General features: G+C 47.6%; 1 long non-coding RNA gene across 1 annotated transcript in view; it reads left to right on the forward strand.

The window, feature by feature from the left end:
* The first annotated feature begins 1,433 nt into the window (after positions 1-1,433).
* The window catches only part of LOC119962865, a 56,558-nt gene continuing 43,560 nt past the window's right edge, over positions 1,434-14,431 (forward strand). The window contains exon 1 of the long non-coding RNA XR_005459984.1: positions 1,434-1,464. This is a non-coding gene — a long non-coding RNA (uncharacterized LOC119962865). The remainder of the gene's footprint in view (positions 1,465-14,431) is intronic.

A 14,431-nucleotide genomic window follows, 5' to 3' on the forward strand; every position in this document is an offset into this window, starting at 1 on the left:
GTGGATGAGAGGGGGGACAGTGGGGAGGATAAGAAAATTGACCGCAGCACCTTGGTACAGGGAGCCATTCAAGTGGGGGGAGAGAAAAGAAATGTAGTGGTAATTGGAGAGTCCTGAAGGTTTGTTGCCTGCCTGGTGCTTCGGTTCGGGAAATCTCATCTGAGCTGCAGAGGAACTTGGAGTGGGAGGGTAAAGGACGAGGCAACCATGGCTAACAAGGGAGATGAGGGACAGGTTCCAAAAATAACAGTGGAGCTATCACCGATAACCAGGGCTACAGCACTGTATACTTCCCTTCAATCTAAAAAACATCTGTCCACCATTTGTTCTGCTTTCTGCCTCTTGGCAGAGTATTTTGTAGCCCCCTCCACCCAGCAGGATATTATGATCCTGCCAAAGTAAATGGCAATTTAAATGCCTGCCGCATCTGCTGGGGGTGGGGGGGAGACATGGCTCAGAAGTGGAGATGGTCGATAGCTTTAAGTTCCTGGGGGTCACCATCACCAACTGTCGGTCCTGGTCCACTCACGCTGATGAAATATTCAAGAAAGCCCAACAACATCTCTACTTCCTATGGAAGCTAAAGTAATTCGGCATGACTGCATCGACTCTCCAAACTTCTACAGATGTGCCATAGAGAGCATCCTATCCGGCTGCATCACCGGTTGGTATGGCAACTGCTCAGCCCAAGATCGCAAGGAACTGTATAGTGTGGTGAACTCGGCTCAACGTATCACACAAGCTTGCCACCCCCACATTGATTCTGTGTACACCTCCCGCTGTCTCAGAAAGGCAGTCAGCATTGTCAGAGACCACTCACACCCAGGCTTTGCCCTCTTCCAGACCCTTCCATCAGGCAGAAGATACAGATGTCTGAATACCCGCACATCAAGACATAGGAACAGCTTCTTCCCACAGCTCTAGACTCCTCAACAATTCGCCCTTGGACTGATCTGTTCCCTATAAGAACGCTATTCACGATGCCCTATGCCGCTCTTTTTGGCCCTTGTTTTGCACTGTAACCAATCACTATTTGTTGATGTACCATTGTCAATGTACTCTGCTGATTATTCTTTTGTCTACTATGTAAGTAATGTATACTTTCCCTTGGCCGCAGAAAAATACTTTTCACTGTACTTCGGTACATGTGACAAATAAATATCAATTAATCAATATCAATCAATCAATATCAATCAATCAATCTGGTTTTAGTGTCATGTCAGAAGCTTGTGGATTTGCTTGTTTCATTTATTTGAAACATTGCTCGAAAAGTCAAATGGATTAATTACATTTGGAATTAAGGAGAACGTACAGTAGCATATGTTCATCTGATTATGCTGCATAAATGAGTGCACATGGAATCGCTAAATATATTGTGATCAGTGATGCATTATCTCTGCCCATATTATGAATGATGTATTTTTTTATGGCAGGTTTTCTCAGTTCAAGAATCACCAGCCAGAGGTAGGTGCAAGTTTTATAGTAATATATTAATGGGGAAGAAATGATGTAACTTAGAGGTTCCTACCATTCCTGTCCAGAATTTATTTTGACAGATACTTCTATACATTTTCCCCCACGTGTTTATCTGCTTGTGTTGTTTTCCTCAACTACCCTCTATGGTTGCAAGTTCAAGATTTTCCGGGTTATTTTCAATATCCTGTATATTCCTTTAACTTTATTATAAGAGGTCTTGGGGTGTAGTGGGTAGTGTCCCCATCTCTGAGCCAGATGTTCCAGCATTGAGTCCCACCCCTGGACTTGATGGTCAAGGAAGGTGCATTTGTGACATACACAAGCAGGTTGATTGTCACCTGTAAATCCTTTTGATATGCCTATGGCAGGCGGTAAGATCAGGAGAGTTTCATGGTCAGCCAGAACCGTGTGGTAGCAGCTGCCCTTCATGGTAAGCTATGAGGGACGATGAGAGAGGGAGAGTATATCCTGTTAGCTTATCTTTCTGGCCTCACACACAAATGGAAACACCTTGGAATGGATTTTCACCACAGAGGCGGAAAAAAGAGACGGTTTCTTTTTGTGTGGCAGAAACCCGCTTCTGTTGGGAAACTAAAGCGAAGTTCAGATTTTCCTTGGGAGAGCCATTAACTGATGCAGTGATAAGTTTCCTGTCCAATTAAAGCTGGTGGAGGCAGAAATGAAGGTGGGTGCAAGATATCAAAGGCAGCCATCACTGAAGCTGCTGATTGTCCTGGGGTAGTTTGTACCAAAGCCTGTCTCTGCATCACAGAGAAGTGAAATATGGCAGAGGAGCCAGAGGCTGGGCACTCAGGAGAGGGAGGAGGGACAACCTCTTCCCAGAATATAACAGGGAAAGGCCACCTTGTCGTGCACTAGGGGCACCTTTATGGTCACCTTTGCTAGTGTCAAATTCCTCCCTCTCTCCTGATACTCCCACAATGCATTGTCCCCAACCAGGCCTCACTGTGGTCCACATAAGATCATAAGGCATAGGAGCAGAATTAGGTCACTCGGCCCATCGAGTCTGTTCCGCCATTCAATCATGGCTGATATTTTCTCATCCCCATTCTCCTTCTTTCTCCCCATAATCCCTGACCACCTTATTAATCAAGAACATATCTATCTCTGTCTCAAAGACACTCAGTGATTTGGCCTCCACAGCCTTCTGCGGCAAAGAGTTCCACAGATTCACCACCCTATGGCTGAAGAAATTCCTCCTCATCTCTGTTTTAAAGGATTGTCCCTTCAGTCTGAGCTGGTTCAAGTTTCTCCTACAAGTGGAAACATCTTCTCCACATCCGCTCTATCCAGGTCTCGCAATATCCTGTATGTTTCAATAAGATCCCCCCTCATCCTTCTGATCTCCAACGAGTACAGACCCAGAGTCCTCAACCGTTCTTCATATGATAAGTTCTTCATTCCAGGGAGGTCCTTGTCCAGAGAATGCAGTCGAACACCACAATGACTGAGATCCTTAATGGAGGGTATTGCAGGACACCATCAGACTCAGTACCCTATGTGCAATAACTTCAACAATTAGCTCCATCAGGTAACTTTTAAGAAACAATTTATTACAACTGTAATAAAAACTATTTACAGTGTTTTAAAATTACCTTTCCATACACAGTTCATGGGTTCAACTGCTGGAACAAGACTCAACACATCTCAGCGAGTTCCCAACTCCATTCCTGATTGGACTAGGGGATAACATACATAGAAACATAGAAAATAGGTGCAGGATTAGGCCATTCAGCCCTTCGAGCCTGCACCATCATTCGATATGATCATGGCTGATCATGCAAATTCAGTATCCCACTCTTTCTTTATCTCCATACACCTTGATCCCTTTAGCCGTAAGGGCCATGTCCAGCTCCCTCTTGAATATATCCAACAAACCAGCCCCAACAGCTTTCTGTGGTAGATAATTGTACAAGTTCACAATTCTCTGAGAGAAGAAATTCTTCCTCATCTCAGTCCTGAATGGCTTACCCCTTATTCTTAGGCTGTGACCCCAGTTCTGGATGTCCCCAACATCGTGAACATTCTTGCCGCACCGAGCCTGTATAGTCCTATCAGGATTTAATATATTTCTATGAGATCCCTTCTCATTCTTCTGAACTCCAGCGAGTACAAACCCAGTCGATCCAGACTATCTTCATCTGTCAGTCCTCCTTCAGAGAGTGTCCTTTAAGGGGGTTAGTTACTCAACCCGGAGCAATTTTTCATTGTTAAGAGTCTACCGCTGGGAGCTGTGAGGCGGGTGGGGGTGGGGGGGGGGGGGGGGGGGGTGGGGGTGGGGGGGGGAGGGGTGGGGGGGGGGTGGGGGGGGGGAGAGAGAGAGAGAGAGAGGGAGAGAGACGGGTTTATCTGAATGAACAATTTGATGAAGGTGTTGAAGAAATGCTTTTGAACATTGCTGGTGACTCTATAGTATTGTTAACTCTTTAATGTTTACATGAACTGTTTGTACCAATATTCTGTGGCAAGCAGGTGCTTGTGTGTATGACACAGTACCCTTTGCCTGTTGGTTCATGTTTAGTGTGATGTATGGACTGTTAAATTGTTTGCTTTCATCTTTTTGTATAAAGATACTGTTGATCATTTACATAGTAGCCTACATAGAAAATAGAAAGAGGAGGCCATTTGGTCCATTGAGCTTGCTCCGCCATTCATTATGATATGATTGATCATCAAGTTTAATAGCCTGATCCTGCCTTCCCCCATATCTCTTGATCACTTTAGTCCCAAGAAATATATTGAATTCATTTTTGAAATGACAAAACATTTTTGCACAAACTACTTTCTGTGGTAGTGAATTCAACAGATTCACCACTCTCTGGGGGAAGAAATTTCTCCTCACCTCAGTCCTTAAAGGTTTACCCTTTATCTACAAACCATGATCCCTCGTTCTGGATTCCCCCATCATCAGAAACATTCTTTCTGAATCTACCCTGTCTAACCCTGTTAGAATTTTGTAAGTTTCAATGAGATCTCCCCTCACTTTTCTAAACTCCAATGAATATAATCCTAACTGATTTAGTCCCTCCTCATATGACAGTCCCGCCATCCTAGGAATCAGGCTGGTAAACCTTCGCTGCACTCCTTCCATAGCGAGAACATCCTTCCTCCGAGAAGGACACCAAAACTGCACACAATATTCCAAGTGTGGCCTCGCCAATGCCCAAGATATTTACAGTAAACATCCCTACTCCAATGCTCAAATCCTCTCGCTATGAAGGCCAACATATTATTTGCCTTATTTACTGCCTGCTGTACCTGCGCACTTACTTTCAGCGACTGATGCACGAGAACATCAAGGTCTCGCTGAGTATCCACCTCTCTCAATTTACACCCATTCAAATAATAATCTGCTTTCCTACTTTTGCGATGAAGTGGATAATCTCACATTTATCCACATTATACTGTATCTGCCATGCATATGCCCACTCACTCAGCCTGTCCAAATCCCGCTGAAGCACCTCTGCATCCTTCTCACAGTTCACCATCCCACCCAATTTTGTATCATCTGCTTGAGTGATTGGAATGCACCTAGTGCTTGGAATGCACTTACCTCTCTTTGACACAGTCAATGTTTGCAAACATTGGGGTTTCACAACTTAGGCCACTGAACCGTGAAAGGAAGTGAATGAACCAATGCTGCAGATGGTTTGTAGAAGCTGTCAATCACAGACCACTATGAGAAAGCTATGAATGGCCGGTAGCTAATGGATCTGTGGGAACCAGATGCTGGTCACAGCTGTTCTCCTTTGAGGAGTGGACAGGTGGAGCTGCAAGGTAAGTGTTATAGCTGTAATTCCTCTTACTTCCTCTGTCTGCACTGCTCTATGCCTTCCAGACAGGGGTCTCTTTCTTCAGGGGAGTGTCTGTGGGGGTGGGGGGGGGGGGGGGACTGTGTGGGGGTATCTTAAGGCAGGGAGTCCCTGTATGAGTCTCCCAATGACAGTGGTCCCTGGGGAGGTCCCACTATTATAAGCATTCCTGGGAGTCGTCCTATTACAGGCGTCGTTGGGGGTCTCCCTATTTCAGGGATCACTGGGTTGGGTGTGGGGGGGAGGTCTGGTAGAGGGGGGTGGACAGGCACTGAATTGTGGGAGGGTGGCCCTTTGGTTGGTCTCAGATGATCTCTACCAGAGTGGATCTGAAGTGGTGGACCTCACAGTGAGCTAAGGGGGTAACTCCTTGGTGGGTTACCCCTTTGGCCTATTGTGAAGTCCACCACGCCAGGTGGTAAAGACTACTTTAAGATTCTGGTAAAGATGACAAGTGATCCACGCTCATGTGATTCCCAGTCGTGAGACCCGGTGAATCACAGGAGGCTGGAACATACGCTGGCAGTTGTATTAATTTGCATTCCCTGCCGGATCTCGTTCCCGCTGCCAGCGGGGGTCGGAACATCGTGATCGGGTTGGCACCTGGCACCGATCCCGGTTTTGCCCCGATGGTAGGCTCTCTGTCCCACCAGGGAATGCAATCCAGGCATCCCGGGACAGAGAATCTTGCCCTGTTTTTCTCAGAACTCCCGATACATTATTCATGTCTCCCTTTGTGACGACAGAAACAAAGTATGAATTTCGATCCTCAGCTATTTCTCTGTTATGAATTCCCTGTTTCTGACTGTAAGGGGCCTACATTCGTGTTTATCAATATTTTCCTCTTTGCATGTCGATAGAAACTTTTACAGTCAGTTTTTATGTTCCCTGTTAGTTTACTTTCATATTGTATTTTCCCCTTCTTAATCAATCTATTTGTTCACCTTTGCTAAATTTTAAACTGTTCCCAATCCTCAGGTCTATTGCTTTTTTTTGTTACTTTGTATGAAAATGAAATGAAAATTGCTAATTGTCACAAATAGGCTTCAAATGAAGTTACTGTGAAAAACCCCTAGTCACCACAATCCGGCACCTGTTCAGGGAGGGAGTTGAACCGTGCTACTGGTTTGCCTTGGTCTGCTTTCAAAGCCAGTGATTTAGCCCTGTGCTAAACCAGCCTCTTGTATGTTGCTTCTTTGAATCTATAACTATCTCTAATTGCCCTTGTGAGCCCTGGTTTGACCATGGTTCCCTTTCTACTCTTGCACCAAATAGGAATAAACAACTTTTGGAGTCCATCTATTCATTCCTTGAATGCCTGCTATTGCCTGACACTGTCCTTCCTTTCAGTAATGTTTCCCAGTCAACCATAGCCAATTCATGCCTCATACCAGCATAGTTACATTACTGACATACAGAAGCTAGTCTCAGAATCAACCACCTCACTATCCACCATGATAAAGAATTCTATCAAATTATGGTCACTCATCCCCAAGTGTTCTCTCACAACTAAGTAGTAATCCTGAGATCACTACTTTTGAGGTCCAACTTCTCAACTTTCTTCCTAACTCCTTATATTCTGCTTTTAAGACCTCATCCCTTTGTTAACTATGTTGTTTTTACTAATGTGTACCATGGTCACGGGCAGCAGACTACATTGAATTTGAGCTGACCGGCCCACTTAGATTCCTGAGCCGCAGGAATCTACCATTGTTGGGATACCCCAGGCCCAGAAGGTAATTGATGGCACACATGCCGCCCTGCTCGCACTGGGACATCAGAGAGTGCTCTTCATTAACAGGAAGGGGTTGAACTCCCTGAATGTCCAACGTGTGCCACTCCCATCACTCACGGCACCCACTCACGTCAATATCATGCTGTTGATGCCCTCGGTGATGTTTCTGTGCGACTTGGCCGGGCAATGTCAATTTGTATCTGGGGTATGTCCCACAGCAACTGGGACAAAATGTTGAGGCCCTCAGCCATGGTTGTCACACTGAGCCATGCCTTGGGCACCACCTCTCAAGACGCTGACCTCATGCTCCAGGCTTTCCATTGCGGTCGCCACCCTAGCAGTCTTGGCCTCGGTGCCGCGCATTGTCGGCATCATATCCTGTGCCCATTGGCCTTTGGGACTCCTCCAATCAGCTTTGAACTTGCTGCAATGTCGCTGACATCCTCTCCTGTCTCAGACAACCATGTTCCAACATCACCATCAGCTCCAGAATAACATTGCCCAGAGGCTCGGCATCTGACTGGAACCCAGCTGAGTCCTGGGATCCAGCAGACCTCCAACGACGGACTCCTTTTGAGGTTCCTGCCTCTACCTGATGTGAATCACCTACTGATTGTGCAACCAGAAGCCTGTTTACTAATGTTGCCCACCAAGGTGTGTGTCTCTGTGCTGGTGGGAGGTGGGGCAGACAGCTTTGATCCCTCAAAGGTGGTGTCCCTGGAGCTCTCCTCTGCGATGGACTTTTGGATGACAGAAGGCCGACTTTGAATGGCCCAGGCTTATAAGATGGAGATCCTGTGACAGACTGGACATGTGGTCAGTGAGAGGAAAGGATCATTTTGCCTGCCATGAAAAACTCACTTAAGGCAGGTCATCTGTGATAGTAGATTCTCATCTCTGCCTGTTCAGCCTCGCTCTCGGTGATAGATCTCTCCTCGGACAACCCCATGATTTCTTGGGTCCTTTCCTCATCGGGCGTGAGGACTTGAATCTTTGGTATTCCGCCTGCATCTTGGTCCTTTCCTGCGTATTATGGGCTATCTTCTCCTGCGATGACAAAGAACCGCACTGTGAGCCGCACGCTTGATAAATAGGGGCATCTATAGTTGTTGGCATGTGTGGGCACTGCAACTGGACATGAAGGGTTTGGGGGTGCTGGGAGTGCTGAGGAACAAGTAGGAAGATCAGATATGTGGCGGGTGAGATGTGTCCGCCAGTTATTTGTGGGGTGGAGGAGGAACGTTGGGACTTTGACGTGTGGCAGGCAGAACTGATGCCCACAGAGTGGTGGTAACTTACCTTTGCAGCTCGGTGGAGGTTCTTGGTCTTCTTCTGAATTGGACACTGTTAATGCTGCCCACATTGACAGCCGCTGCCACTGCTTCCCAGGCGGTATTGGTAGCCCTGCTGCTGGTCCCTGACCCCTTGGGGAACAGGATGTCCCGTCTCTCATCGTTTGTGTCGAGAAACCTTGCCTGGTCGACATCGCCAAAGCAAGTAGCATATCTGTGGGCTACTATGCTTGTATGTTGATTGGGGGGTGAGTGGTGAGGGAGCGCTGAAAAGAAGCTCCCCCTTGCTAGAGACGCTGTGGGGTGGAGGAGGAGGGGTGCCGAATCAGACGCCGATGCAGCCAGTAATGCTGAGAAGCTCGCGGCAGTTTATTTCTGACACTAAATGCCATTAAATATGGGCCGCAATCTCGCCATCACGGCCGTTGAGAAACACCCCGCCAATCGTGCTCAAAATGACACTTCAAAATTTCTCCGTTGACTCGGGCCAGTATTACTTAACGAGCCACACTTTGGAAATTATTATTGAAAGTTGCTTTTTGAAGCAGTGAATTATGGCATAAAATAATTTCCCACCTCACCTCTGGTTCTTTTGCCAATTATCTTATACAATTACAAAGGCAGAGGGTGGAATGCTCCGTTAGTCGACGCCGAAATCGAGAAAGGTGATTGGGCGGAGAATCGGTTCCGGCGCTGAAATCGCGGCAGGCGCCGATTTAATGGCAAAAACCCAACGGCGTGGTTCACTTGTGCTTTTAAAAATCGTGAAACTGTTATGGCGGCTGCTGAGGGAGAGAGAGGAGGTACGGAAGGTGTCCAGAATCGCCATAGTTTTCTGACAGTTGTGCCGCTGGCCAGGGGACTTCTGCCAGGCCGGGGGAAGAATGTAGGGTGATGAGGAGGTGGGCTGTGGGGTCGGGGTGGACGGGCACAGAACACCATTGCCACAGCTGGCAAGGCAGCCATGCAGCTGCGCACACCGCTAACAGCCCACTTTGAACTTCGTGCCATGGGTCGTATGGATGTCCCGCCAGGCCACCCCCCGGATGCCCGCTGACTCCAAGCTCACGTATCAGCTGTGTGGGCACACTCCAGCGCAACCAGTGCCATTTTTTTGGCTGGGATAAGTATGTGTGGGGAGTGTAATGTATATGACAGCTTGTCAGCCTCCCGAGTGTCAATCACGGACCCAGTGAATCCTGCACCATTTTTCAATGGAATCGAGTGTGTACCACGCGGCCCCGGTGCTAGCCCCTCAATAGTAGAGGAATCGGTCCAGATGCGGTGCAGATTTTTCAGTCGTACATATCCAGGGATTTTGCGTTGGCATCAACGCAGTCTCAGAAATCGAGAATCTCGCCCAGAGAGTGATGGATAGCAAACCAGGCAGGGCATTTACATACGCAGCAGTGAGGTAGAGATGTAAAATACCCTTCAAAAATCTGGATGCTATTTGTTCATCAACATTTTATGAAGCCTTGGAATGAAAATCCTGGCATGATAGTGTTATAAAATTGGGAATTTTGGTGCAGTAGTTGAAGATGGCTTTGCTGTTGGAGCCTGAGGGGATGTTTATGAAGGGCTTTGATGCTGACCTTGTACATTCGACAAGTGTATCAGTCATTCAGGCTAATATCATGGCCCTGGATATACCCTTGTCTTGTACTTGGAGAGGGGGTGATTGATAGCATGTGGGAAACCCAGAGGTAAGTGAAGCAGATACTTGTAGGTGGGTGTTTACCCCAACCACTGCATTAACATATTATTTCAGGGTTCTCTGACCAATGAGATGGAGTGAGCATGGTGATGCTTTGCCAGAGTTGATTTCAGCGACAGTATTTAAAGGAGCATTGCTGATGTAAAATTAGATGGATTCTGGGGTTGGGAGCAGAATGTAGTGCATATGTTCAATCTTTGCTTCAGTGCCCCAGATGTGATGCTGTGGGCTGTCAGGACCTGCAGGGAGATACTGTTTTCTACATAATGGGAGGAAGAAGCCTGACAGTGAAGCCAAGAAGGACTGGCTGGAGGCAGCTGAGAAGGTCAACCGCAGGAGCATGGCGTTGCTCCAGGTTTCAAATGCGAAGGCGGTTTAATGAACTAAGTTAAACATATTCAACGACATCCTGATACACCATAGCAACCACTCAAGCTGCCTTCTCAAGTTTCATCCAGCACACCACACCAACTCCCCATATCAACTTACCTTGCAGGAGCACTCTTCCCTCTGTCTGTGCATTTCTCCATTCCCCCATCTATCCATTTACCAGTGGTACTAACCCTCCTAACTATGTAGGAGCAGAAGAAATAGAAGCAGCTGTAGACCATATGGCTCTTGCACCAATCAATATGGATTTTTCATGGATGTCTTTCAAGCTTAACTCCGCTTTCCCATCTAAACCCTATATCCCTTGATTCCCTTTGTATCCAAAAATCTATTGATCTCAGATGTGAATATATGCGACAATTAAGCATTGACATCTCTCTGGGGCAGAGAATTCCAAAGATTCACAACACTCTGAGTGCAGAAATCTCTCCTCATCTCAGTCCTAAATAGCTGATCATCTACTGATCATCTGAAATGTTTCTTCTCTATGGAAGGCACACTTCCCACAGATACCTGAATAAATCCTCGCCATCCATTTATTTAACACATTTTATTACACACACATAGTTCTTGCACGAAAATTTCCATTTGGGAGAGTAAGGGTGCAATGTAACCATTGGGTTTCATCTGGCGCAGATCCATGCAAGTCAGTTAGATGTCAGGAGAGACCGAAATTGGGATCCATGCCGGGCGTCAACCAGTATCTGACCAAAACGGCCCGCTCCAGTTGGTGGGTTCCAGAACCAGCCGGGATGTGATGAGAAACCAATTGAGGCCAATTTCCATATCGCTAATGTGACGGACCACCTATCTAACTGCCTCGCATGACCTAAGCAGCGCCCCAGCGAGCACCCTTTAACACACCTATTTTAAAACATGATGCTAGCACAATGGCAGCTGTAGGGATTGTAGGAGGTGAGCAGCCATCTTTGAAATCTGCCTGGGGAAACTGAAACTGCTGCCCCAGTGCCCGGAGGGGTCTGAAAGGGGGGGGGGGGGGGACCCTTAGGGGCCGACAGGCCCAGTCGGGGGTAATGGGTGGGGTGCCACCCCTGGGCTGAGGGGGCAAGGTGCTCAGCGCCTGCGAGTCTAACAGGCCACCCCCTCTGGATGGTGTGTACCCGTAACAGGGGCAATTTACCTGCAGCTTGTCTATCCCACCGAACACCCCCAGAGTCCTGGAACACTGGGCTCAGCAGAACGTATGTGCCCAGGAGACAATCCAGCTTGAAGTAAAAAGTTGCTGCGGTACTGGTGCGCGACATTGTTCCAAATGGGCCAAATGTGAACGACATTGAAGAAATGCTTCCACAGGTTGCTGATGCTTTTGTTGTTGGTGTGGTGAATGCTGCATGTAACTGGTACATCACCATGTGTCAAACACACTGGAAGTCAAGGATGTTCAACTGCACTTTGAGTGCCAGTGGAATATATGGATGCCAGGATTTGGTTCTGGTGAGATTGGGCCATGTGGGAGGGCCTGAACAGCTACAGTTCCTGGATGGAGAATGGCACTGATGCATGGAACAAGTCACACATTGATGGACAGATTATTTCCATGGTTTAAGTTTTGGACATGAAACCACACTTTCAGGCTTATCCTCCGCAGGTTGAGAAACCTGAGAGGGATTAGATTGGATTGGATATGTTTATTGTCATGTGAAACAAGGTACAGTGAAAAGTATTGTTCAGCGTACAGTTCAGACAGATCATTCCATACATGAAAAGAAAATACATAGGGCAAACATAAACTACATAATGTAAATACATAGGGCTGCATTCATCGTATCTGAGACTAAGTGTTAACGTCAGCGCAGTATTTGTGGAGTTTTACGACGGGGACATCAGCGCCGAACCCTCGCTGATCCTGCGACCAATGAGGGGCGAGCAGCTGCGCCGAGTAAAACTCCCGGCTCCCACGGCAAAAACCACTGGAGAATGGCCGGGTCCGTGGCCGCGCATGCGACGGCGACGACCTGTAGAGGTCGCACCGGAGAATATGGCGTCGGCTGTGCGCGGAACTGACCTGCCAAATACTGCTCGCCGAGCCACCCCCTGTCCACCAGTCCTCCTACCCTTTGCAGAAGCTCCCTCAGCCAGCAGAACGGCTCCCGGCAGCGGCAGCGCTGGACACAGTCTGCAGCCGCCACGCTGGGTTCCCAACCGCTGAGGCTACAAGTGAGCCGTGTCGTCGGAAACTTGACCCATCAGCCGGTGGGAAATCGCGGAGGCCCCGGAGAATAGAAGGTCAGGCCCGCTAATGATATATCACTGGTGCTTATACGCCGCGCGGCGAGGGGTGTATTTACGGAAATGCCGGGGTGCAGGAGGATCCCAATTTGGAGGCATTGGGTGAAGCGTACAGGAATGTAGTACTACTCAGTAGAGAAGATGTGTGAAGAGATCAGTTTAGTCCATAAGAAGGTCGTTTGGAGCCTGGTAACAGCGGGGAAGAAGCTGTATTTGAATCTGTTAGTACGTGTTCTCAGACTTTTGTATCCCTTGCCTGATGGAAGAAGTTGGAAGAGTGAATAAACTTTGTGGGAGGGGTCTTTGATTATGCTTTCCCAAGGCAGTGGGAGGTGTAGACTGAGTCAGTAGATGGGAGGTGGGTTTGTGTGATGGACTGGGCTGTAAAAGTTGGTAAGTGTCAATGTGGACATGTTGAATTTCCTTAGTTTCCTGAAAAAGTATAGGCGCTGTTGTGCTTTCTTGGTCGTAGCGTCAACGTGGCTGGACCAGGGCAGATTGCTGTTGATGTGCACACCTAGGAATTTGAAGCTGTTAACCATCTCCACCTAGGCATCATTGATGCAGACAGGGTGTGTACGATACTTTGCTTCCTGAAGTCAATGACCAGCTCTTTAGTTTTGCTGACAGTGAGGGAGAAATTGTTGTTGTTACACCATGCTACTAGATTCTCTATCTCCCTCCTGTATTCTGACTCATCGTTGTTTGAGACCTGACCCACTAGGGTCGTGGCACCGGCAAAGTTGTAGATTAATGTTGCCACGCGGTCATTTGTGTATAGGGGGTATAGTAGGGAGCTAAGTAAGCAGTCTTGCGGGACCTCAGTATTGAGGACTACCATGGAGGAGGTGTTGTTGTTCATTCTTACTGATTGTGGTCTATTGGTCAGAAAATCGAGGATTCATTTGCAGAGTGAGGAGCCAAATCCTAGGTTTTGAAGCTTTGATATGTACTTGGCTGAAATTATGGTGTTGAAGGCAGAGCTGTAGTCAATAAATAGGAGTCTGATTTAGGAGTCCTTGTTGTCGAGATGCTCCAGGGATGAGTGTAGAGCCAGGGAGATGGTGTCTGCTGTGGACCGGTTGTGGCGGTATGCGAATTGCAGTGGATCTAGGTATTCTGGGAGTATAGAGTTGATGTGCCTCATGATCAACCTCTCAAAGCATTTCATTATGATCATGTCAAGGCCACCGGATGACAGTTGTTGAGGAACGTTGCCTGGTTCTTCTTTGGCACTGGAATGATGGTGGTCTTCTTGAAGCAGAATGTGCAGGATCTGAGCGCAGGACTAGGGACCCTGTCAGAAATCGTCGCCTTCTGAGGGGTCACTTTCAGGAAGGCTGATCTGACTTCAGAAGCTGTGACGGTGGGTATGGGTGTGTTATGGGCTGCTAGGGCAGTTGACACCAATTTGATGGTTTCCTGCTCGAACTGAGCATAGAATGCATTGAGTTCATCGGGAAGGGGTGTGCTGTTTCCAGAGATTCTGCTTGGCTTCGCTTCGTAGCCCGTGCCACAACTGACGAGGGTCCGTGTTGTTAGTCTGTGACTCTAGCTTGGTCTGATATTGTCTCTTGGCATCCCTGATGACTTTGCGGGGGTCATACCTGGATTTCCTGTATAGCTCAGGGTCGCCTGACTTGAATGCCTCTGATCTGGTCTTCAGTAGGGAGTCAATCTCCCAATTAAGCCATGGTTTTTGGTTGAGGAATGTACATATTAATTTCTTTGATTAGCA

This window comes from Scyliorhinus canicula, chromosome 3, assembly GCF_902713615.1.
Source record: "Scyliorhinus canicula chromosome 3, sScyCan1.1, whole genome shotgun sequence".
NCBI lineage: Eukaryota > Metazoa > Chordata > Chondrichthyes > Carcharhiniformes > Scyliorhinidae > Scyliorhinus > Scyliorhinus canicula.